Genomic DNA, 26255 nt, shown 5'->3' with positions numbered 1-26255 from the left:
GGATTGTTTTCTCAAGGTCCATGAAGTATGCTGCTGGAATTTCCATTGGGATTGCATTGAATCTATATAGCAATTTTGGAAGTATAGCCATTTTCACTATGTTGATCCTTCCTACCCAGGAGCAGGGGATGTCTGTCCATTTTCTGATATCATCTTCAATATCTTTTTTCAAAGTGCTATAGTTTCCGGAGAAGAGGTCTTTGACTTCTTTTGTTAGGTTGATTCCTAGGTATTTCAGTTTTGTGGGTGCTATTGTGAAAGGAATTGTTTGCCCTATTTCTGTGAGTCTGTTGTTCGTGTAGAGGAAAGCTATTGATTTTTGTGTGTTGACTTTCTATCCAGCTACTCTACTGGATTTGGTTATTAAGTCTAGAAGACTTTTGGTGGAGTTCTTGGGGTCTTCTATGTAGAGTATCATGTCATTTGCAAATAATGACAATTTGATTTCTTCATTTCCTATCTATATTCCTTTTATTTCTTCCTGTTGTCTAATTGCTGTGGCTAATGTTTCCAAAACTATGTTGAACAGGAGTGGTGAGAGTGGACATTCTTGTCTTGTTCCTGATTTTAGTGTGAAGGATTTCAGTTTTTGACCATTTAGTATAATATTGGCTGTTGGTTTTTCAAAGATGGCTTTTATCAGATTGAGGTAGAGACCATCTATTCAGATTTTCTGTAGGGTTTTTATCATAAATGCATGTTGGATTTTGTCAAATGCTTTTTCTGCATCTATTGAGATGATCATATGGTTTTTGTCCTTGGCTCTACAGATAAAGTGTATTACATTTATTGATTTGTGTATGTTGAACCACCCCTGCTTCCCTGGGATGAATCCCACTTGGTCAGTGTGTATGATCTTCTTGATCTTCCTCATTCTATTTGCCAGTATCTTAGTAAGGATTTTTGCATCTATTTTCATTAGTGAGATTGGCCTATAGTTTTCTTTTTCAGTTGGGTCTTTCTCTGCTTTGGGGATCAAGGTGATGCTTGCTTCCAGGAATGATTTCCGGAGTATTGCTTCCCTTTCAATTTCGTTGAAGAGTTTAAACAGTAGTGGCAGCAGTTCCTCTCTAAATGTCTTGTAAAATTCAGTGGTGAAGCCAGTAGGACCCAGGCTTTTTTTGGTTGGTAAGTTTTTAATTACGCTTTCAATTTCATTGATTGACATTGGGTTGTTTAGAATTTTTAGGTCTTCTCCATTCAATTTTGGTAATTCATACGTGTCTAAGAATCTGTCCATTTCTTCTGTGTTTTCCATCTTATTGGCGTATAGGTTCTTGAAGTAGGTATTGATCCTCTGGATTTCTGCTGGGTCTGTTGTAATTTCACCCTTTTCATTCCTAATTGCATGGATTTGGGCCTTTTCTTTCCTTTTTCTGATAAGGTTGGCTAAGGTTTTGCCAATTTTGTTTATTATTTCGAAGAACTCTTGGCTTCATTGATTTTTTGTATTGTTTTCTTAGTCTCCATTACATTGATTTCTGCCCTGATCTTTATAATTTCCTCCGTTGTATTAGCTTTGGGTTTGTCCTGCTCTTCTCCTTCTAGGAGCTTGAGGTTCAGCATCAGGTTGTTTAATTGGGCTCACTATGTTTTCCTAATATGAGTATTCACGGCTATGAATTTCCCTCGTAAGACTGCTTTCATTGTGTCCCATAGATTCCGATATGTCATATTGTCATTGCCATTTATTTGAAGGAACTGTCTGATTTCCTCTTTAATTTCCTCTGTGACCCATTGGTTATTCAGAAGTGTGTTGTTCAATTTCCACATGTTTATGAAGTTTTTGCAGTTTCTTTTGCTGTTGATCTCCAATTTCATCACATTATGGTCTGATAATATACAGAGGATAACTTCAATTCCTTTGCACATACCTAAATATGTTCTATGAGCAAGTATGTGGTCTATTTTGGAGAATGAGCCATGTGCAGCTGAAAAGAATGTGTATTCTGATTTTGCGGGGTGAAACACTCTGTAAACATTTGTTAAAATTATATGTTCAAGGGTTTGATTGAGTTGTAGTATTTCATTGGTTGTTTTTTGTCTAGTTGATCTATCTATTTGTGACAATCGGGTATTGAGGAAACCCACTAATATTGTATTAGTGTTTATATGGCTTTTCATGTCCATTACTATTTGTTTTTTTTTTTACGTATTTTTTCCCCTTCCCTTGCCCTCCCTTCACCCCCTCCACCCTTTCCTATTTGCAAAGACCTTGTTTCCATTTTTTTTCCTCTTCTCATATTTTTTTCCTTTCCACTTTTTCGCTTCCCCTACCCCTCCCAATTCCCCTGCTCTTTTAGACCTTTTCTTCCCATTACACAATATCAATTATACATTTTTAAAATTACAATATTAAGATCTAGGAGACATTACCATAGATTTCACAGAATGTAAAAGGATATAGAAAGCATATTACAAAAATCTTTTTTGAAATAAATTTGACAACTTCGAAGTACCTTGGAAGACAAATTAATGAAACTAACTCTGGAGGAAATATAAAATTTGAATAGCACCTATTAAAGAAAGTATATTCCTAGCTTGAAAACCTACCTATATGACAACAGCAGGCTCATATACATTTTAACTGATAAATTATATCAAACATTTAAAGCAGAAAAAAGAAGGAACACTTCTCCCCTCATTTTAGGAACTCAACATTGTGCTAATCCTAAAATTGGATAAAGATAATAGAAGAAAAAAGTATGAACAGAGATAGAAATTTGTTTAACAAAACAAACTATTAGAAATCAGATCTGGCAGGATGTAGAAAGTGGTTTTGTTATAGGGATGGCAGTGTCGGTTCAGCATTGGAAGATCCACCCCCAAAAGTCATCATTTTAACAGAGGAAAGGAAAAAGCCATATGATCCTGCCACTAGTTGGAGAAAAAATATTGGACTAAATTCTACAGCTGTTCATGGTAAAAGCTATCAGGAGACTAGAAGTAGAACAGAACCTTCTCAACAGATTAAAGTCACGTACTCCATACTTCCAGCGAGAATGCCTTATATGAATGGAAAAGATACAATGCTTTCTCCTTAAGGTGGGGAACAAGGGCAGATATGTTTACTCTTTATCTGTTCATTAAACTTTGAAACCTAGGCCCCACCAAACTAATCTGGCAATAAAATGACACAACTAGGATAGGATTGGCATGGCAGAACCAAAATCTTTATATGTAGATGAAATAATCATCTACAGAGAAAATACTAAGAAATCTCTAGGAGTCCCTAGAACTTGTACTTGAATTTATCAGGATTAGAAAACACAAGGTATATATAAAAATTCAGGTCTGTATATACCTGCTATAAATGAAGAATTGGATATTGGAATTTAAAAGTTATGTAGGAGTACAAAGGACCCAGAAAAGTTAAAAACAAAAACTAAAACAGTGTTGGAAGACGTTTAGTACCTAATTTTAAGACTTCTTCTAAAGCTACAGTAATCAAGGCAGTGTTGGTGTGAGGAAAGACATATAGATCATTTGAATAAAACAGAGAATCTAGAAATAGAACCACACATATATGGTCCACTGAGTTTTGAAAGATTATTTAACATTAGAATTTTAGAGAATATAAACTCAATTCAGGAGCCAAGGAAGAGATAGTGTTTTCAGCAAATGGCACTAGAACACCTGGTATCCGTATATAAAAAATTAATCTCAACCCTTTTTTTCCATACATGAAAATAAATTGAAGGGATCTATGAACCTAAATATGAAAGCCTAAAAGTATAAAACTTTAAGAAGAAATTATAAGGGAAAATATTTATGAATTCAGGGTAGGCAAGAACTACCTAGCATACAAAAAACATGATGTATAAAAGAAAAAAATTGATGAGATTCCATCAAAATTTAGAACTTTAAATGACATCATTAAAATGAAAAGTAGTCCTTAAACAGACCATGTTTACAATGGATATAACCTATTACCAGAATATATAAAGAAGTCTTAGAACTCATTAATAGACAACCCAACTGAAATGTAGACATAAGAAGATGATAAATAGCCAGTATAGCACAAGGAATGGTGTGCAACTCTAGAATCAGAAAAATATTAATCAGTACAATAATAAGATTGAATGATACACTCATTAGGGAGATGAAGTTAAAAGTTTTAAAAGCCTTGTCATGACTTTTTCTTTTTGTTGGATTCTCCCCCTTTGCATTTAATTTGTCACGTCCAATGGATTCACTCTGCTGGTTTTCCTGGGGTTGTGATACTCATTGTCTTTTCCTAGGGTAATGTCTAAAATTTTTTGGAGTGCTGGTTTGGTATTCATGAAGTTCCTGAGGTGCTCTTTATCATCAAAGTATCTTATTTCTCCATCAATTTTGAAAGATAGTTTTGCAAGGTACATCAATCTGGGTTGGATGCTGTTTTCCTTTAGGGCTTGAAACACATCACTCCAAGCTCTTCTTGCCTTGAGGGTTTGCATTGAGAAGTCTCCTGAGATTCTGATGGGCTTTCCTTTGTATGTGATTTGTTTCTTTTCTCTCACTGCTTGTAGAATTTTGTTCTTCTGTTGGATTTCTGGAATCCTAACTATTATATGCCTATGTGTAGATTTTTTTTGATCAAGGCTAGCTGGAGTCCTATATGCCTCACTTATCTGTATGTCAAGTTCTTTTCCCCTCCTTGGGAAGTTTTCTGCCATCACTTCTGTGAACAGTTTTTTTATGTCATCTGCACCCTCTGCTCTTTCTTCATTGACTCCAATCAGTCTTATGTTATTCTTCTTTGCATCGTCTAGCAGCTGCTGGATTGATTTCTTGGGTTCCTTTACAATTTTAAAGCAATTTTTCTTTTCCTCCTCACTAATTGCAATCTTATCTTCTATATGTGAAATTCTATCCTCACGTTGGTTCATTCTGCTGCGCTTTCAATGGAGCTTTTAATCTCTTGGAAATCTGTTTGTATCTGTTTTATGGATTCCATTTGTTTCCTATGTTGGGATTCCATCATGTTCCTTAGCTCCTCTATTTTTTTTTATCTGTGTCCTCTCTAGATTTATTAATCATGTCTTGCACCATGAGCAAAATCTTTGCAGTTATCCGAGTAATTATTTCTGATTTCATTTTCCCAGATCCTCTTTTGTTGCCAGTTCAGAGAGTCCAGGTGGTTGAGTATCAGATTGTTCCATCTCGTTTCCCTTTGGGGTTGCTGTAGGTGATCTGGAAGTCTGTTTTTGAGGCTTGTTTATGTGTCTTCTCATTTCCACGGGGGAGGGTGCTTCTGGTGCCCACACGGCTCACCTTCTCTGCCCTAGGAGCTTGGGCTGGCAGCGGGGGAGCTTCCTTCCTGGTTCTGCGACTGGCTGAGCTTCTCTGCCCTAGGAGCCTGGGATGGAGGTGGGGAGCTTCCTTCCGGGTGCTGGGACTGGCTGAGCTTATCTGCCCTAGGAGCCTGGGATGGAGCCGGGGAGCTTCTTTCCAGGTGCTGGGACCTGCTGAGCTTCTCTGCCCTAGGAACCTGGGTTGGAGATGGGGAGCTTCCTTCCGGGTGCTGGGACCGGCTGAGCTTCTCTGCCCTAGGAGCCTGGGATCAGTATTTGTTTTATATAGTTGGGTGCACTAGTGTTTGGTGCATAGATATTTATGATTGCCATCTCTTCCTCTTGGATTGTTCCCTTTACAAGGATATAGTGTCCTTCTTTGTCTCTCTCAATCAGTGTGGGTTTGAAATCCACTTGGTCTACAAAGAGGATAGCTACTCCTGCTTTTTTTCGGTTTCCCTTTGCATGGAGTATTGTTTTCCACCCTTTAACTTCCAGTCTATGAGTTTCTTTTCAAATTAAGTGGGTTTCTTGTATGCAGCATATTGTTGGATCTTGCTTCTTCACCCATTCTGCCGGTCTATTTCTTTCTTTCTTTTTTTGGTACCGGGGATTGAACTCGGGACCTTGACCTTGCAAGGCAGGCACCAGAACCACTGAGCTAAATCCCCAGCCCTGGTCTATTTCTTTTGATTGGTGAATTGAGACCATTAACATTGATGGTTATAACTGATACATATTGAGTTATCATTGTCATGACTTTTTCATTTTGTTTGAGCCTCCCCCTCTGCGTTTAATTTCTTGTTGTGCCCAGTGGATTCATTCTGCTGGGCTTCCTGGGGTTGTGATCCTCATTGTCTTTTCCTAGGAGTTTGTCTAAAATTTTTTGGAGCGCTGGTTTGGTATTCATGAAGTTGCTAATGTGCTCTATGTCATGAAAGTATCTTATTTCACCATCAGTTTTGAAAGATAGTTTTGCAGGGTACATCAATCTGGGTTGGAGGCTGTTTTCCTTTAGGGCTTGAAACACATCACTCCAAGCTCTTCTTGCCTTGAGGGTTTGCACTGAGAAGTCTGCTGAGATTCTGATGGGCTTTCCTTTGTATGTGATTTGTTTCTTTTCTCTCACTGCTTGTAGAATTTGTTCTTCTGTTGGGTTTCTGGAATCTTAACAATTATATGCCTATGTTTAGATTTTTTTTGATCAAGGCTAGTTGGAGTCCTATATGCCTCACTTATCTGTATGTCAAAATCTTTTCCCCTGCTTGGGAAGTTTTGTGCCATCACTTCTGTGAACAGTTTTTTTATGTCATCTGTACTCTCTCCTGTTTCTTCATTGACTCCAATCAGTCTTATGTTATTTTTCTTTGTATCATCTAGCAGCTGCTGGATTGATTTCTCATGGTCCCTTACAATTTTAAAGAATTTTTTCTTTTCCTGGTCACTAATTGCAATCTTATCATCTATATCTGAAATTGTCTTCACATTGGCTCATTCTGCTGCATAGACTTTCAATGGAGTTTTTAATCTCCAGGAAATCTGTTTGCATCTTTTTTTATGGAATCCATTTGTTCCCTATGTTGGGATTCCATCATGTTCCTCAGTTTCTCTATTTTTTTATCTGTATCCTGTCTAGATTTATTAATCATGTCTTGCACTATGGGCAAAATCTCTGCTGTTATATGAGAAATTATTTCTGATTTCATTTTTTCCAGATCCTCTTTCATTGCTAGTTCAGGGAGTCCAGCTGGTTGAGTATCAGAGTGTTCCATCTTGTTTCCCTTTGGGGTTGCTGTAGGTGATCTGGAAGTCTGGTTCTGATGCTTGTTTACCTGTCTTCTCATTTTGACACCTCCTCTGTGCTCTGAGCCGCAGCATGCCCACCTGGAAGCATCCTCTAAGCTGGGAGGTGCGGCACGCCTACCTGGAAGTCTCCTCTGGGCTGGGAGCCACAGCATGCCAACCTGGAAGTGTCCTCTGGGCTGGGAGCTGTGGCACACCGACCTGGAAGCATCCTCTAAGCTGGGAGCCAGGGCACGCCTGCCTGGAAGTCTCCTCTGGGCTGGGAGCCATGGCACACCAACCCAGAAGTGTCCTCTAAGCTCTTAGCATTGTTTTAATTTGCATTTCTCTTATCTCAACAGAGATGTTGAGCATTTTTTCATATATTTGTTGACCATTTGTATTTCTTCCTCTGTGAATGAAGTATTTGCTCATTTTTGTTGCCTATTTCTTTACTGAATCTTTAATTTTAGGTGGGTTTTTTTTAGTTCTTTGTATATGCTAGACCTCTGCCTAAGGAGTAGCTGGCAAAAATGTTTTCCCATTCTGCAGGTAGTCTCTTCACTCTACTGATTGATTCTTTTGCTGTACAGAAGCTTTTTAGTCTGATATAATCCCACTTGTTGATTCTTGCTGTTATTTCTTGTGCACCTGAGGTTCTGCTTAGAAAATCCTTTCCCACACCTATATCTTCAAGCATTTTACCAATTTTATCTACCAGTAGGATTAATGGTTCTGTTTTTTTGTTTTTTGGGTACTGGGGATTGAACTCAGGAACTTGCGCTAGCCATGTAGGCGGTGGCACCACTGATCTAAATCCCTGGCCCTAATGCTTCTGTTTTAATGTTTAGATCTTTGATCCATTTTGATTTTAATTTAGTATATGATAAGAGATAAGGGTCCAGTTTCAATCTTCTGCACACAAATAACCAGTTTTCCCAGCACCACTTGTTGAACAGGCTGTCTTTCCTCCAACACATGCTTTTGGCCCCTCTGTTGAAGATCAAATAGCTGAATGTGTCAGGGAAAGTTTCACTATTCTCAGTTCTGTTCCACTGATCCATATGTCTGTTTTTTGTTCCAGTACCATGCCATTTTTATCACTACTGTTTTATAGTATAGTTTAAAGTCAGGTATTGCTATCCCTTCAACTTTGCTCTTGTTGTACAAAATTGCTTTTACTATTCTGGGACTCTTCTTGTTCCACTGCAGGGTTTTAAAAAATTACTAGTTACTACAGAAGCAACAGAGATGCAAAAGATGAAAATTTCAGAGATATAAGGTATACTCATAAGGTAAAGATTTGTACATCCTGCAGGAATTTCAGAGTTCTGTTTTTCCCAGATGTCAGTCTTTTCCTGAACAGTTTCATTTCCCATCATATTCCATGGCTTCCCTTTATTCAAAGATTACATATGAGAATGAGAATAGGCAGAATTTCATCAAATAACCAGAAGTTACTATACTCTTAAAAATCAATGGAAAAATAGGATTCTCTTCTTAGGAAGTTGCTTTCTTATAAATGCTTTGCTGTAATGTGTCTACATTAAAACAAATCAGGAGATGTTTATCAAGCAACTATTATGCATCTATCTTTGGAAACTTAGCAATCAACAAGATAATTGGGGTTGCTCCCCTCATGGAGTTTATATTCTAGTGAAAGAAAAGGAAGAGGTTATGAATGAAGAGACAAACAAAAGGAAGGCAGTGTTTCAAAGACAATAAACAGGATACTGAGATTAGAAAAAAATAGGGAGGAAATAACGAGCTTACAGGGACTGTGGATGCTATTTTAATTACAGGAGATGAAACTGAAGGTATTTAGTAGGAAAGTAATTTGATTTTTCCCTCCTCCCACCCTCCCTCCCTCTATCTCTTCCTTCTCTCCTTTTTCAGTACCATGAAATAAACCCAGGACATTCACACTGAGCTATATCCTGGGCTCTTTTTATTATTATTATTTTTTTTTAAGTTTTGAGACAGGCTCTCACTAAGTCATTAAGATGTCCAGGCTGAGCTCAAAGTTGTGATCCTCTTGCATCAGCTTCCCAGAGTGCCGGGATTACAGGTGTATGTCATTATCCCTGGCTTTGATGCATGTTTTCAGAAGAATTAAGTTTTGGCTTTACTGTGGGGCAATGCTTCTGAACAATGCTTCTGAATATGGCAGTGGCATGAGCTATGCTTTACACAGATTGGGTTGGCAACATTGTACCAAACAGACCAGAAGGGGAGACTCAGTGGAGGTTGAGATAATGATAACCAGCAATTTCAGTTAAAATATAAGAAGCACCTCAAAGGCAATGAGGGCAAATGGGAATGAAAAATAAGGGGTGAAAGGAAGATGCATGATGCAGTGGGAATGGACAGGATCAAAATTCTAACTCCAGCAAAAGTGCAATGAGGTAGGGTTATAGAAGGTTTTCAGCTTAGTGAGTGGATAAACTGGCACTAGGAAGAAATGCAGGTGTCAAGTGAGGGTCAAGAAGGAAAGAAAGTGTCCTCAGTTTTAGCCATGACACCACTTTCTCCTCATTCTGCAGTCCACTCTACCTTACTGCATCATTCATTCATTCATTCATTCATTCATTCATCATTCATGCTTCCAGCGTTTCTCACTTAGCACAATGTCATTGGGACCCCAGGCCATACATCAAACCTACTGAAGAAGCATAAGGAGGTTTTTTGGTTTATTTGTTTGTTCCATTGGTGATCCTAATATGCACAGGGGGAAAACTCACTGGTGCAAAAAGAGCATGGAAACTAGATACCCTTTATTTTTTTGGGTGGAGGATTTATTTTGGTCATTTTATTTCTGCCTGAAGAACACTTTAGTGTTTCCTTTAGTAGGAATCTTCTCATTATAATTCGCTCAGTTTTTGTTTACCTTACAATAAGAAGGAGGCTTCTTAAAGGATTTCTTGCCACTTCACTCTCGTTTGAAGGTGTTATTACACTGTCTTCTGGCTTCTCTTACTTCTGTGAAAAGCAAAAAGTCAGCCTATTTGTCAAGGATGGTACAAGGGAGATGCAGTAGAGGTACCTTTCTTGGGTATAGAACTGCATCCATAGCTGCATTCTTTTTTTTTTTTTGGTACCGAGGATCAAACTCAGGACCTTGCACTTTCGAGGCAGGCACCGGAACTACTGAGCTAAATCCCAGGCCCCATCCATGACTGCATTCTTACCAAAAATATATGAGTAACATCTCGCAGTTTTGTCAGCATCTATTGTTTTTGGTGGATTCTGCATTAGCATTCTGACAGGTATGTAATGAGCTCTCCTTGTGATTTATTTTTTGCACTTTCCTGAAGGCTAATGATGTTGTACATATCCTACATACCTATTTCACCTTTTTAGTAAGATGTCTGTTTTCCCATTTTCTAGTTGGTTTTTTTTTTAACCAATGAGTCTTGAGCCCCCTTTTTTTTTAGAGTCTAGCTACTAATTCTTTATCTGTTACATGTTTTAGAAGTACAGTGTATCCTCCAGTTATGACCGGCCTGACATACAAACAACTTGGATTATGACCAGAATTTTAGTTTTAACTTATGACCAAAATCTTGAGTTATGACCTGAATGCTGGACACTTGTGGTTCCAGATGGTCTCAGATACAGATTTAACCCTTAAAGAGTTCTGGAAGGAACATTACAACATCCTTTCCTGTGGGAGGTTAATTAAGAAATCCTGGGCCAATGTCTCTCTAAGGACACTGAGATCTGCCTGGAGACAGACTTTGAAGGCTGTGTAGAGGAGCCTGAGCCTTCAAATGACAACTTGAGTTACAACTAGCTCATGGAAAACGAACTGAGTTCGTAAGTCAAGGGTCCACAGTATTTTCTCCCTGTTTGTTGTTTCTTGCTTTCCACATGGGATTTTAGTTTTAATGAGGTCTCAACAATTGGTTTTTCCTTGACATACCATATTTTGGGGTATCAGGTCTCAGAACTCTATGCCTCCCTCTAGACTCTGAAGATTTTCTTTGGTTTTCCCAAAACTTTTATAGTTTCATATTTTACATTCAAGTCTCTGATCCATTTGTGAGTTAATTTTTGTATAAGATATATGAGATCTGGGTCACTGTCCAATTACTCCAGCACCATCTGGTGAAATCTCTCCATTAAGCTGTTTTCATATCTTTGTCAAAGATCAGTGGCGCATATTTACATGGTTCTACTTCTTGGCTCTTTGGTACATAGTTATTTTTATTTGCAACAGACACTGCACTTGTAAAACTGCTGGCAGATATAATTTTAGGCACTAAGATAATATCAGTAATCTGTCAGGGAGACATTCCAAGAACCTGAGTAGCTGCCTGAAACTATAGTTAGCACCCAGTGCTACATACAAACACTGCAAAACCAAGACAGTAAATGTGATAGTGGAAATGACTTAATGGGTAACAGCATACACAGAGTAGATACACTGGACAAAAAGATGACTCACATCCCAGGTGGTATGGAATAGGGTGGAAAGAGATTTCATCACATTACTCAAAATGGTATGCAATTTAAAACTTCTGCTTTCTGGAATTTTCCATTTAATATTTTTAGACTCTGACTGATCACAGGTAACTAAAACTGCAGAAAGTAAACCTTTGGTTGGGGGATTAATGCATCTTCCTCCAAAGAGGTTTCTGCCAGACCTGAAGCCCTAGCAATACAGAATCACCTTAATCCAGTTTCTGTTACTGAGCTACCTGAGGCTAAGCCTACATCCTGTGAGGACTTATCTACTTTGGTTCACACGAACTCTTAAGGTACATCCCTTCAAAGGCCCAGGCTAAATTAAAAGTTTCACCAGCATTTGCTCACTTGCCAGTTCACTGACTCTAATTCCTATCCTCCTAGGCCTTGCAATACTATCAAAAGCACCCTGCTGCTTGGGCTCTGGAACTGGCATACAATCCCATCTGCAAATAATAGGCTCATTTCCCTTGCCCCTACCCCTTCCTGGATTCTATGTACTATACTATAAACTTTTTCATACCTTCAAGTATGATTTTCATTTTATCCAGGTTTTCTCATCCTCCAGAGGAAGGTTCATCTGATTTTTGAGTATGCAATTTCTAGAGACAGGAAGTTCTTCATGACCTATTTTGAGTATCTGGTAAAAATTATGAAGGCTCTTCCAGTAAAACTATACATACATACAACATTTTCATACAATCTCATGAGTTTTGCTAGCCCTCTGAAGCTCATCCATGAATACCAGGATCCAAGTCTCTCAAGTTTTAAAAGTCCCAATATGATAAAAAGAAAAGCTACTGAATGTGATCACAGATTCCAGGCACTTAAAGTTTTCTCTGTCAGACACTGTTTTAATAGCACAACCCTGTAATCACATTTGTTTTTGCACACAACCATCACACTCTCTGTAAAAATCATAACTTGTTGGTAGTTAAGGTGCTGGACTCTTCATGAGGAAAGACAGTGGTGCCTGGACCAGGAGGACTTTCTACTGCTGGTGCTAAGTATCGACCTAAAGAAGTTACCAGCCAGAAGGCCAAGGAACACTGTCTCAAACATGGGAACGTTGTGAACTGAGAGGGACATCCAAAGAGCCCTTCTTGGTAGACTGAACAACACAGCAAAGCTTCTCTTCAGACTCAAGTGAGAATGGTGGCTGAGTTCCAGTAGTCCCTAGAGAAGGGGCCAATCTCAGCAGGAGAGTTGGCCTACAATCAAAAACATAATCAGAAGTCAGAAACTCAGACTCATAGAATGGGCACATGGCTCCTTGCCAAAGGCAAACACTGTAGCTTAATTGGCCTAAATGTGTACCAAAGGCAGCAAAGCCAGCATGCACAGGAGACCCACCACATGACCTAACAGCAGCTAGCGGAGGTGGAAGTCCAAAAATGCTGCTATACTTGAGTGACATTAGCTTGGGACTTAGACCAAAAAAAAAACCAACAAAAAACGTTGTAGAACAGAACAGTAGTTGGTTCATGATGGGGCCAATACCAAACCTAATTTCTTCTTTCTTTTATAAAGTTTGTGACTCTACTGGCACTTAGTGTTTAAAGAAAACTAAAATACACCTCATAATGAAAACCTGTCACATACAATTTTCAGATTCCCATTGTACTTTCATGTATGTGATATTTGTGCTCAGAACCTAAGTCTATTTTTACCCACATTTCAACATTCTCTTGACTTCTCCAAAAATGCAAGTGCCATGTGTATTGGGGGAGATTTTGTTGCATATTGGTCAGAGCTTTGTCAAGGGCTGTCCACTGTTCAGGACATAACCTCCTAGAAGACAAGCCCACCTCAGCACTCCCTGCTGGTCTGGATCTGTGTCTCATTGTCAGAGGGCCTGAGTATAGACACATACATCTGATTTCTTATGTCTTCTACAGTCATAAGACCCAATCACTTATGTTTTAAATGTATATTGATTAAAATTGTCATTTTAACTTTTCTTTGTATTGTAGTAAAGACAATATACTGATTTTGTTTCTTGAAAGAATACAGGTTGAGCATCCCTAATCCAAAAACTCAAAATCCGAAATCCTCCAAAATCTCAAACATTAAGCATAGACAATACAGCAAAAGTTGAAAGCTCCATACCATGAAACTTTGTTTCATGCACAAACCTATTAAAATTATTGTATAAAATTACCTCGAGGTAATGTATATAAGATAGACAGACAGACAACATAAATGAACATTTTTAGACTTAGGTCCTGTCTCCAAAATATTGCATTATATATATATACAGAGATTCCCAAATCTGAATAAGCACAAAACATTCCTAGTCTCAAGCATTTTGGATCAGGGATACTTATCTGTATCTTTGAATTTCACTTCAGGATAACCAAGGAGGTGTAATAAAGTATCTATTCTTAAATACTGATGTTAGCTCTAAAGAGTTGAGAATTTTGCTAAATATCAGGTACTTACAATAACCAAGCTGTTCCACACAAGCACTCGGGCCATGCATTCAGAGCAAGGCTGGGCCTCTGCAGCCCCCACTCCACATCTATTGTCTCGGGAAATATAAAATATGAAATATTGTATCTTCCAACCTGTTAACTGTATGACACGCTAAGTTCTTGTTCTCTAGAAATCGAAGAATGAGTCCTAGGAACGACAGAGGCTAAAAGTAGGAAGATATTTATTGATAGGAAAGCTCCTGAGGGGTGGAAGAGGTCCCGAGTGGGTAGCCCAAGGACCCCAACAGAGAAGTTTTATATATACAATGTGGGCCACAACCATGAACAGCCAATAAGGTTACAAGTATAGTCACTTAGGTAATGGTGGTCCAATTGGGATATAAGTCATGTAGCAAGCATGGATGGAAAGGACAAGGATTCTTCTAGGAGGTGGTGGGTCCAGAGGTCTCTGGTCACCCCCAGGGTGGTTGATGCCTATCTACACTTTACTAAGCCCAGTTCTTTGAAGAAGTATGTGGGTCTGGTCATCTTGTCTTCATCTTGAGGCCTGGTCTTCAGCTGATGTGCAGCTGTGGTGTGTTTCACCTTTGTTCTGGCCCTCTTGAGGACTTAGCCCAATCTGACTGCCTATAATATTTCTACCTAGCTCATCTATCTATAATACTATCACTTCTTTTGCTTCCACCAGCCCCTTCCCAGGGCATACTGCCCACTTCTTGTATCATCTTCCCCTCCTCCTCACCTACAGAACCTCTTAATTCCTTTTCAGGTCAGCAGAGACCATGTGAATTTGCTATAGCCCCCCAGTGTTATAGGGGGAAGAGATGTAACTCCCAAACCTGCTAGGTATCTGAAACCCAAGTCCATGTTCTCTAAAATCGAAGAATGAATTCAAGGAACAATGGAGGCTAAGATTAGGAAAAATTTATTGAGAGAAAGAAAGCTTCTGTCTAAGAGATACAGAAGGGGGACCGGAAAGTGTGTTGCCCACCCATCCCACTTTTCAAAGATATTTTATACAGCAAAGTCATGTGGTGAGGCAGGTACAAAATGGGACAAAACTATAAGACCCAATGGAAATTTATAAGGTGGGCATGAGGTGGGACAAAACCATGACCAACCAATAAGATCACAAGTACAGTCACCCAGGTAATACTGATTAAATGGGAATCAAATGGGAAAATAAGTCACATACAAGGAATTTCCCATTTAGAGTATCAATCACTGCTATCTATCTCTAGGGGAAGTAGTGCCTCTTCTTTTTATAATGCTAACCAGTGAATGTGCCTCAATTGTTCTCCATGTTGGCTCCTTGTTGTGTTGGCTCCTGGAGAGCCGGCACCTTGAGGACTGGGGCCATGAGGGCTGGCGCCTTAAGGGAGACCCTGTCTAACTCCCTACATAATTAACTTACCTATCTACAATACTACGACTACCCTTCTCCCAGACCACAGTCACCTTGGTCTGAGTAAGTACTAACTGATAGCTGTCCCCTGCTGAATCATCTAATTACCACTGTATGCCCAGCACAGAAGACATAGGCACTGTTTGTTAAAAGAAGGAACAGAAGACTAGAGGGGAAAATAAAACCACCCCCATCAGAAGCCCTTAATTCCATCCCAGAGGTGAGTGTTTACACCAGTGATTCTCCTGGAGAGTTTCAAAAGATGTGCATTTACCTTGGTACAAGGGCTCTGCTCTTGAGTGAAATCCTTCCATACATCATCTCTCCGTTAAAGTTTTACATTTTAAATGAAAGTACTTTTATTACATAAAGAGTTTATACACATTATACGATACCTCTTTCTTTTTAAAAAACCATCTATCTTATCTTTAGGATGATTTATACTAGTTAGCATGTAACTGCTCCATGTAGTATAGCTACTGATGATACACATTTAACATTAAACTCACTTTCTTCTTCTTTCTTTGGTGTAAATTTAAAGAATAAACCTGTCATTTCTAAGTTTTCATGGTCAAATCTTTTTTTTTTTTTTTTTTTTTTTTTTGGTACCGGGGATCGAACTCGGGACCTTGTGCTTGCAGGGCAGGCAGCAGAACCCTGGCCCTCATAGTCAAATCTTCAAGAGTACAGGCAGATGCAAGAGGATGTTCTTTTAAAAAAAATACCAGCAGATATCTGGTGTCTGAAAATTGGTCATGTAAGCCACTACTGGAAGCTAACAGAGTGCAGCACATAGGGGTCCTGGACCTCAAAGCATCCCTGCCTGGTCCACACTGTGCCACCCTCACTTGTCACACAGCCTTGGGAAGCTTCTTAACTTCTCTGAATCTTATTTCCCTCATCTATAAAATGGGTGTATAGCAATAGTTCCTAACTCACAGAGTTATTGAAGGGATTGAGATAAGATTTGGCCCAAAGTGTGTGACAACTTTGTAAGCAGTTGATAAATGCATCGACAGAATTAAAGTTATTATCCACCCACATGTCACTGCATAAAACACAGGGAAGTCTAGCCAGAAGCCACAGCAGTGATTTCACCATCACATAAGATCAGATCTACAGTGGAGTCAGGGATGTGAGCACTCAACCTAGCTCCATCAATTAACAAATGGAGGATTTCAGGCAAATTCCTTTCATTTGCATCTCATCCAGAACATGGAGATCATTATTCTTACCTCGGGGTATCACAGGGTGGCTGTGAGAATTAAACGAATTTGCTTTGAAATCTACAAAACAATATCAAAGCCTAAAGTATAAATATAATTATTAACATTATATATTCACTATGCTATGTAATGAACAGATGACATGAAAAGTAACATTTTTTTTCTTTAAAAATATAACCACCTAAGAAATAAAAGGTATGATCTGATCTAGGAATAAACCTATCTCAATCACAAACATAGTCAAGTTGTTCTTAGCTTAGACCAATCAAAATGTGGCCCCCAGAACAAGTCAACTAAGATTATGTAGAGCTGTAAATTGTAGCTTATCTCTTAATAAGAAAGCAAATCCACACAATAAATTGCTTTTTATAAATGTGGTCTGAAATTCTACAATATAAAAATACAACTAGCAAAAGAGAACATTTTAGAAAGTTCTAAACAATGCAGTTTAAAGTATTTTAGGATAATTTGGTTTACTTCCTTTTTAAGCAACATTTTAAGTAAATGTTCATTCTGATAAAACTCTTTTTATACAAATAAAGCAGCAGCCCACACACAGAACACACAAATCCCTTGCACTGCTAGTCTCACATCATTTCCAGCTCAGTCAACCTCTGTAAAACTAGTACAGGAAAATAAACCAAGCTGCTACTGTGGTGAAGACCACACAACTTTATAATGGAACTGTTCCAAAGCTTGAAGTTCCATTTGAAAGTCACTAACAAAATCTTTGGAAATGTGAAGGAAAAAAAAAAAATCAGCCAAGGAACTGAAGGCCTGGCAAATCTTGAAGTCCATACTTATCCACACTCGTGAAAAGTAATCACAAGTCAAGTCAGTTTTGCTCTTTTCCTCTACATTTTCTTCAAAGCAATCCACAAACAAAATTGGTATTTCTTTTTTCAGTGAAAAAAGGAAAGGATGGAAGGAGACAGATTTTGCATAAACAAAATGGAGGAAAACATTTCTGCCACTACATAAGAAAACCTGCAACAGTCCTTAACTACTCCACATTGAAAGCTGTTGGTTTAGCACCTAGTGATTTAATTTGTTCCTTTATGCATAAGAAACAAATACCACATTCTAATATTAGCCAAGACACAGAAGGCCACCTACTTAGATAGCTGTAGATTCATTTTTAAGTGGTAGATAATAGCAGGTGTAAAGGTTTCCAAGTTTAAAAAGATTTCCAGAAACCAAGTCTCTTAATATTCTCCAAACCTCAGATTAGTGATGTTTCATTACTTTCTGTAATAATATACACACCTATATTTTGCTTAAAGATGTATTTGCAGCTATACCCACATAATAATACAGAAGGCAGATGCTTCTTGACTACTACAATCTTGGAAAAAAAGTGAAAAAAACTCAATTAGGCATTTAGCAAAACTCTACAAACACCATGATAAGCTCATTATCATGTAAATAACCTACAATGTCAAATATAAAATTGCTGTATTAATCTCAGAGAGGGAGAACAACTGGGAGCTGAATGGAAGATTCCAGGGGTGCTGCTGGCTGTGAGGCTGGGGATGTCACCCCAGCAGGGGGAGGCAGTGATGCTGGCACAGAGGGAGCAGGGACAGGAGTAGAGAGGCCTTTGAGGAGGAGCAAGCTCTCCCAGCGTGGGTCAGAATGACATAGCTTTCTACAGATCAGTGAATCAGTGCTGCCATAAGTTGTCAGTGAATGTTTCCTGTTTGTAGAGATTCTGGACTTAGAAGATAAAACAATTAGTTGTTGCAAAAATTTACAATATAATTCTAAATAAAGGCAAAGAACCCCTCCCCAGACTCTTTTTTTTTTGGTACCGGGGATGGAACTCAGGTCCTTGCACTTGCTCAGCAGGTGGTGAAACCACTGAGCTAAATCCCCAGCCTCACTCCCCAGACTCTTAGTAGGCCCCACCTCTTAGACGAAAAGGTCTGTCCTTTTAATTTAATCTTTTCTTTTAATATTTAATAAAATATTAACTATAAACAATATGCAAATATCATATATTTAAATATTGAATATTAAAATATTAATAAGTAATATTTAATAAATATTTAAACATTTAAATATTTTCTATTCAATCTTCTCTAATTAGAAAAGGTAGACCTTTTCTAATTATGGAAGTTTTCTCAATGAGGCAGCCAGCCCAAAGTCAGAAGTAATTATATTCTAAAGGATTAATTACAAAGCAAGATAAATTTAAAATAGATTTCAAGTAAGAATAAAGGCAAAAACAATGGTTATTTTGTCAGTTATTCTTTTCTTCATCCCAATACTATAAATCAAGGGAAAAATATAAAATATTAAGTAACGGGGCTGGGGATTTAGCTCAGTGGTTCTGCCACCTGCCTCGCAAGCACAAGGACCTGAGTTCGGTACCTGTTACCAAAAAAAAAAAAAAAAAAGAAAATATTAAGTAACTGAGGTGAATGTGGTTAGACACATCCTGAGTACATGTAAGAATGATATGCTCTATCCTTATTAAAACTGACATGAGGGCCGGGGATTTAGCTCAATGGTTCCACCACTTACCTTGTAAGCACAAGGTCCTGAGTTTGATACCCAGTACGCGCCCCCCCTCCCCGAAAAAAACTGACAGATTCCATAATTGGCAAGTATGGTAATTCATTTTCCATTTGCTGGATAACTCATGAAGAAAACAGTTTGTTTAGTTTACAGTGGGGGAGGCTGGAAGTCCAAAGAGCACAGCAGAGGCTGTGGTGAGGGTCCCCTTAGCTGTGCCATCTCACAGCAGATAGCATCAAATGGGGGGGGTGCAAAAGGAGAGCTCACATAGCAGAGAGAGTTAATTAGAGCAACAGACTGGAACAAACTGGGGTCCCATGAGAAGTGTATTAATTCCTAAATGATCCAAGGACTTCCCACTAGGACCCACCTCATAAAGGCCCACCACCTCTTTTTTTTTTTTTGGTACTGGGGATCGAACTCGGGACCTTGCACTTATGAGGCAGGCGCCAGAACCACTGAGCTAAATCCCCGGCCCCACCATCTCTTAACTACACTGGGGACCAAGTGCCCAACACATAGACCCATGAAGGACATACTCAAACCATATCCAAACTATAGTCACATGGAATCACATATGAAAGATGGCAATCTACAGTATTTGTCAAAAGGTATGTATTAAATAAAAGTGGGTTCAGATTATGTCAAACTACAAAGAAATACCAGTTAAATTAGTAAAAGGAATCATAACTGAAACTTCATGGATCCTCATTAAATTTACAAGAGGACATTGACAGCTTTGCTTGACACATACTTCATTATTAAAAGACATCATGAAAATGTCCTGAAAATGTAAAGGAGAAAGACAGTTAATTAAATCCTCATGATTATGGGCAAATTTCACTCTACATTTTACATGTTCACTTGTAAAACTCAGAGGAGGATGGGGATTTAGCTCAGTGGTCCCGTCACCTGCCCTACAAGTGCAAGGACCTGAGTTCGATCCCCGGTACCAAAAAAAAAAAAAAAAACACCTCAGAGGAGTCAACGAAAGTTTGATTTGAGAATAGATCCAATATATAAAAGAGCAATTCTTAAGTTTTCTGGTCTTAGGACTCCAAAGAGCTCTCTGTTTGTATGAGTCTTATCTATCAATATTTACTCTATTGGCAAATAGAGGTGTCCTTGGACCACACTTTGAAAGCTGCTAATAATGACATAAAACACATTGATGAATACTTATACTAAGGGTAGATATAGCACTGTACCTATCACCAGAAGCACAGAAGCATCATGTTTAATTATAAATTTGTTAACATGTTTAATAGACTCAAGGCCAGAAAAATAAATTAATTTCAACCATAGTCTAAATTCATGCTTTAATTTCATACAAGCAGCTACCAAAAAAGGAATATACAGGGCAGGGATTTAGCTCAGTGACACTGTGCCTGCCCCAAAAGTACAAAACAAAAAAGGAATATGCACCACTCTCAATGCTGCAGTCTCTCACACAGCTGGGTTGCTTTCACATGAGAGAAGCCCAGGAGCTGCAGCTCTGTAGACCTCGGACCTATCAGCCTCATTAGAAACTGGTAGCTGTAGAAATGTTCTGAGAGTCTGTGAACAGAAACCGGCTCAACTTCCCCTGGGTCTCAAGCTGCACAGTCTGTGACCACAACATGAGCCTAAAATGATGCTGTAAGGACTTCCAGACACATTTTCTGTGAAGGAGGGTTGACCCGGGTGTCTTACAGCAAATTTGAGGCCCATCAAGGAAGCTCAGGAAAAGGGAGGACTAAACACTTAGTCATAAGTATATGTTAACCAGTAATATGAAAATTAAAAACGTCAACATCCTTGCTTTTGATATGGTTACTGAACATCAAATGATGATTTCCAAAACCAAAACCAACCTTCTCCATTTAAAATTAAACATAATCCTTCAATTTATAGATGAAAGACAAATCCAAGAAAAAGTTAAATTCAGTATCCTTAACTTATCCCAGTTGCACTCAGATTCTGGAGTTCCAGTCCCTTCTGCCAGAGGGTCCCACATCAAACATCTCATAAACAGACTGGAACGCACCAGAGAACAAAGGGTGCCAAAAATAGCTTCAAAATACCAAAGGGGATTAGCCAGCAATCTTTTTCTTAAATTAAGCTTCTGTGATCTAAAGCTTGGCGAGTACCATCAGAATAGAGAATTAGATTAGCTTTATCATAAATGAAAATGACTAAAGCATTTTTAAGTCCTTTTAAGAACAATAAAACTGTTCAAGCCTATGTATAATACTAGATTTTATACAGGTATAATTTTAAAAGGAAGTCATTCCTTCTAAAATGTATAATCATTCTACTTTCTCTAAAGCTGCTTTTGACAATGCTAGTATAAATTATAACTGCAGGCAATTCATTTTTATCAGCTTATATTAAAAAGTACAGTATACTATGACTTTATTAGGGACTGGATCTTATGATAGACAAGTTTGCAAGCTATTTTATTCTTTAAGATAGTTCCTTTATCTTAGTCAATTGTGCAATAATGAGTAGTTTGTTTTATTTTAAGAAACTGACAAGCAGAGTTTTTATTTTTTGGTACCAGAAATCAAACTTGGGTCCTTGTGCTTGCAGGGCAGGTGGAAGAACCACTGAGCTAAATCCCTGGCCCAAGCAGAGCATTTTTAAAAGAAGTCTATCTTTAATTTTATATATGAGACTAGGAATAGTCTATCTATAATTTTAAGCAATAAGATAGCATCCCTGTAAGAAAACCCAAAGGGATGGGGAGGACAGCAAAAGGCACATTTGTAATATTAACTATTCTTTATTAATGTATCTATTACTTTTTCATAATCTTTCTTTTAAGTCATACTCTCAGAGAAAAAATATTAAAGATTCAGATAGCTATGTTCCATTTGCACACATTTTTATTTAAAATAATTCTTCTCGACAAAAATAGACCAGGAGCTTTAATAAATTCCACAATTTTAGTGAATGGACATAAACTAAAAATGCCCATAACTTGCTTCTTTTTTTTCATATTCATTAAAGATTAGAAAAATAAAAATTTTTAAAAAGAATATAGACTAGTGAAGAATAAATAGGCTAGTAAAGGCAAGTGTTTTAAATAGGGAAGAAAAAAACTTTGCAAATGACTCAGATTTTTACATAAATAAATACCAAGGGAAACAAGGGGCAAAAGTTAATTTAAAAAAAATGAAATAAGTAAATAAATTGATTAAATTCAACTTGCCAGGACTTATTATGAGAAATTGTTAACATCTTACTGGATCATGTTTGGTTTTTGTGCTGAAACAGACTTTAAAAGTATTAAGTGTGTTGTATTTTGTTGTAAAAATATTTTAAAAGATGGAAAATGAAAGCAAAAGCATATACAATAAGGTTTTGTATGATAAAAGAAAATAGTCAAAATAAAAATATAAAGGAACTCGCAGAAGGAGGAGAGAGCAAAAGAAAGGCAACCTAAAAGAAATGCTATCCTTTCTCAAAATAAAAACCCTAAAAAGACTGGAATGCTGTTTACTTGTGCTCTGCTCTGCTTTACAACCCCTCTTGCAAGGGACTGGCCTGGCTGAGTGTCGTCTGCGGACCGTGACCACCCACGCCATGGGAAGCATGATGATTAAAGAGTGTGCTGTACTCCAGTATCTGCCAGCACGTTCTGCACCATGTTGTAATTATTAAATTTGCAGTCTTTTTATAATCTGTTGCATGTGTTGTGGCAAGTCCCCTACATTGTCTGACAAGAAAATCACTGAACATGAATAGCAAGTTATTTTTAACGTGTACAAATGGCTAGAAAACTGGATACTTTCAATATTACACATTTAGCTTTCACAAAAATGGTTTAACTTACCATACATCTAACATTGCAATGAAAACAGATATGTCAGTCAAAGTTCCCTTTCAAACCTCTTAAAGAAGATATACAGCCCAAGTTAAATCCCTTACTAATGGCTAAAATGCAGGTTAAACATGTACCAAGAGGACAATAAAATTCACCCTTACATCTGTTCAATGATTAAACACACCAGAGAATACAAAGAACACTGGCAGTTGTAGAATCTTGTGCATCTGTTTATCCCCAAACTTTGTTTCCCATCAAAAATTTGCTTTCCATTCTAACTTTATTCACAATGACAGAAATGTGGCTTTAAAGACAGACTTTTCAGGGAGCATTAGCCCTGGAGATATGCAAGTGTAAGTCAGACCAGGCATTCAGAAAAGTATGTGAACTCAATGAATGGAACAGCAAGCAAACCCTGGCTGCACCTTGGCCCCATGTCTTCTCTGTGGGAACCAAGATAATATCAAGCGTGATTTAAGAAGAAAAGGGTAAGTCAGATCAACTAGAAATCTATAGGCAGGCCTGGCCCAAAGTCAGGTAAAGAAGACAGAAACCTCCACCTAAAATAGTCTACAGCAGGGCTTCTGCCTTAGTGAGTGAGTTCACAAACAGCTGGCCACAATGTGTAGCACTAAAAAGGAAAGAACCCAAAAAGAAGAAAACAAAACTGCCATAAGAATTTTTAAAAAATCCTTTAAGAAGCATAAAATTAAAACAACCAAAAAACCACAACCCTATCTCTGTAACACTCCTGCCAATGACAGTCTTTCATCTGGAGCACAGATGACAGATGACAGTCTCCAATCCCTCTGCCCAGTGATCAAAGTCCTTAAAGATAATTTGCATAGGTTAAACAATGAACGAGAACCTCTCTTTCCCAAATGTATCACCCAAAGGTCACAAAATCCCTAAAACCACAAGGCCTACACTCAGAAAGCCAACCTTGAACACCTGATTTCAGCTCATGAGATCAGTTGTTAATTTCTGACTTTCAGAACAGCAAGATTTTATGTTGTATTGTAGTAATTTGTCAAAAGAAAAAAAGAAAGAAAGAAAGAGAAATTAATACTATTCAGCAATGGCAAGGTAGATTTAAATCTAGACCTTCAGACCTGCTTTAATTTTCCATTTCTTTTATTTTTTATTGTCCTTGGCATGTTAATTATGATTTTTTTTACCTCCTAATGTCAATGCATTAGAATTATTTAATTTTGCATAAAAGGCTTTCATAAGATCAAGGCTTACCTATCTGAAACATAACTAATTGTGAGCTTCCACTAACACAGCTTGGAACTGGATGTATTCAAGAGATGTAAAGTCCAAATCTCAGACCATGTGTAAGGGCCTATTGGGTCTTTGTTCAAAGCCATTACATATCTTTGCCAACTATTCAGTTCTGCTCAAAGAGCACATTTAAAGCCATATATTGGATAGAGACTAGAAGACTCTCTAGGTAAGCATATGAACATCAGGAATGGTAGCTTATATGTTAAAAAGCCCATGTAGCTACATGCAAAAAAAAAGAAAAAAAAGGAGGGGAGGAGGATCCAGACACAGACTTTATACATCATTCACAAAAATTAACTCAAAATGAGTAACAACCATGCCTGCAATCTGGGAGGCTGAGGCAGCAGGATCAAAAGGCTGATACAAGCCAGTGAGACTCTATCTCAAAATGAAAAATAAAAAAAGGGCTGGGGAGGTAACTCAGTGCAAAAGCCCTGGGTTCAATCTGCAACATAGGAAAGAGAGAGAAAAAAAAGACAGACTAAATTATAAAATACAAAACTGTAAACCACCTAGAAAATAATAGGCAAAAATCTAGATGACCTTGATTTGGTGATGACTTTTTAGATGTAACACCAAAGGAATAACTGATGAAAGAAAGGGCTGATAAGATGGACTTCATTAAAATTAAAAATTTCTGCAAAGAACACTACCAAGAGAATGAGAAGTCATAGGCTGGGAGAAAATATTTGCAAAAGACATAACAGATAAAAGACTGTTATCCAAAATTTACAAAGGAGTCTTAAAACCCAGAAAATAAACCCAATTAAAAAATGGACCAAAGATGCTAGTAGATACCTCACTAGAAGATAAACAAATAGCAAATAAGAATATAAAAAGATGCTCCCTATCATATGTTATCAGGGAAATGCAAATTAAAATGAGATACCACTACATACCTATTAGAATGGCCAAAATCAGGAACACTGACCACAGCAAACTGCTAAGAATGTGGAGCAATAGGAACACTCTGATTCCTTGCTGGTGGAGATGGAAAATGGTACACTACCCTTGGAAGTCAGTTTTGAGAGTTTCTTACAAAGCTAAACATACTCTAACCATAAGATCCAGCCATCAAACTCCTTGATATTTACCCAAAGGATCCAAAAACTCAGGTCCACAAAACATCAGCACATGGATGTTCCAAGTAGCTTTATTTATAACTGTTAAATATAGAAGTAACCAAGATGATGTTCAGTAGGTGAGTGAATAAATTGTGGTATAACCTGACAAGAGAATATATTTAGCACTTTTAAAAAATGAGCTATCATTACTAAGTGAAAAGAAGCCAATATGAAAATGCTACATACTTTATGATTTCACTGTAAACACTGGAAAAGGCAAAACTATGGCAAGAGTCAAAAGATCAGTGGTTGCTGGGGGTTGGGAAGAAGGAGGAATTAACAGGTACAGTACAGGGGATTTTTAGTAAAATGAAACTATGCTGTAGGATACTATAATGGCTGACACATGCCATTATTCATTTGTCCAAACCAATAGAATGCACAAAACCAAGAGTGAAGCCTAATGTAAACTAAGGACTCTGGATGGTAACAAGCACTCAATGCAGGTTTGTCAGTTGTAACATATGCACCACTCTGGTGGCAGATGTTGACAGTGGGGAGGCTGTGGGTGTACAGGGGCAGAGAGATATGAAAAATCTGTTTCTTCCACTCACTTTTTCTGTGAACCTAAAATTTGTCTAAAAACAAAAGTCATTTTTTAAAGTTCAAATATGAATTAAAACAAAACAATATGAAGCATGTTTGCCTATTGGGAACAGTCCTCATTTCAGTAAAAGGCATACTGATTTAAAATCCCAGCAGCCATCCTTGACGTTACTCTTCCTCACCCTATGCCTAATCCTTTATGTAATATACCCTCAATACGTACTAATTATTTTGTTCTGAAACGAAATCTCTAATTCATCTGCTTCCTTCCATCATCTGGTAGCCACTCTAGTTCAAGCTCTCCAAAGTTTTTCCTTGAATAATAACAGTTCACTTCCACCCAGGCCTGCCGCAGCAGAAAGCTGAAGATTATAACCCA

The 26255-nt window shown here is 37.9% G+C and overlaps 1 protein-coding gene across 3 annotated transcripts in view; it reads right to left on the bottom strand.

The window, feature by feature from the left end:
* Fancc (FA complementation group C) overlaps nucleotides 1-26255 on the bottom strand; it is a 231477-nt gene that overhangs the window by 87379 nt on the left and 117843 nt on the right. The gene's annotated exons all lie outside the window — the stretch shown is intronic.

The sequence above is a fragment of the Heterocephalus glaber genome, unplaced genomic scaffold (assembly GCF_053883595.1).
Source record: "Heterocephalus glaber isolate CG9 unplaced genomic scaffold, H.glaber_assembly_v1.0 deba00000594, whole genome shotgun sequence".
NCBI classification, from domain to species: Eukaryota; Metazoa; Chordata; class Mammalia; order Rodentia; family Bathyergidae; genus Heterocephalus; species Heterocephalus glaber.
Note: the sequence above shows the minus strand (reverse complement) of the source record. Positions and strands in the feature narration are given on the sequence as shown.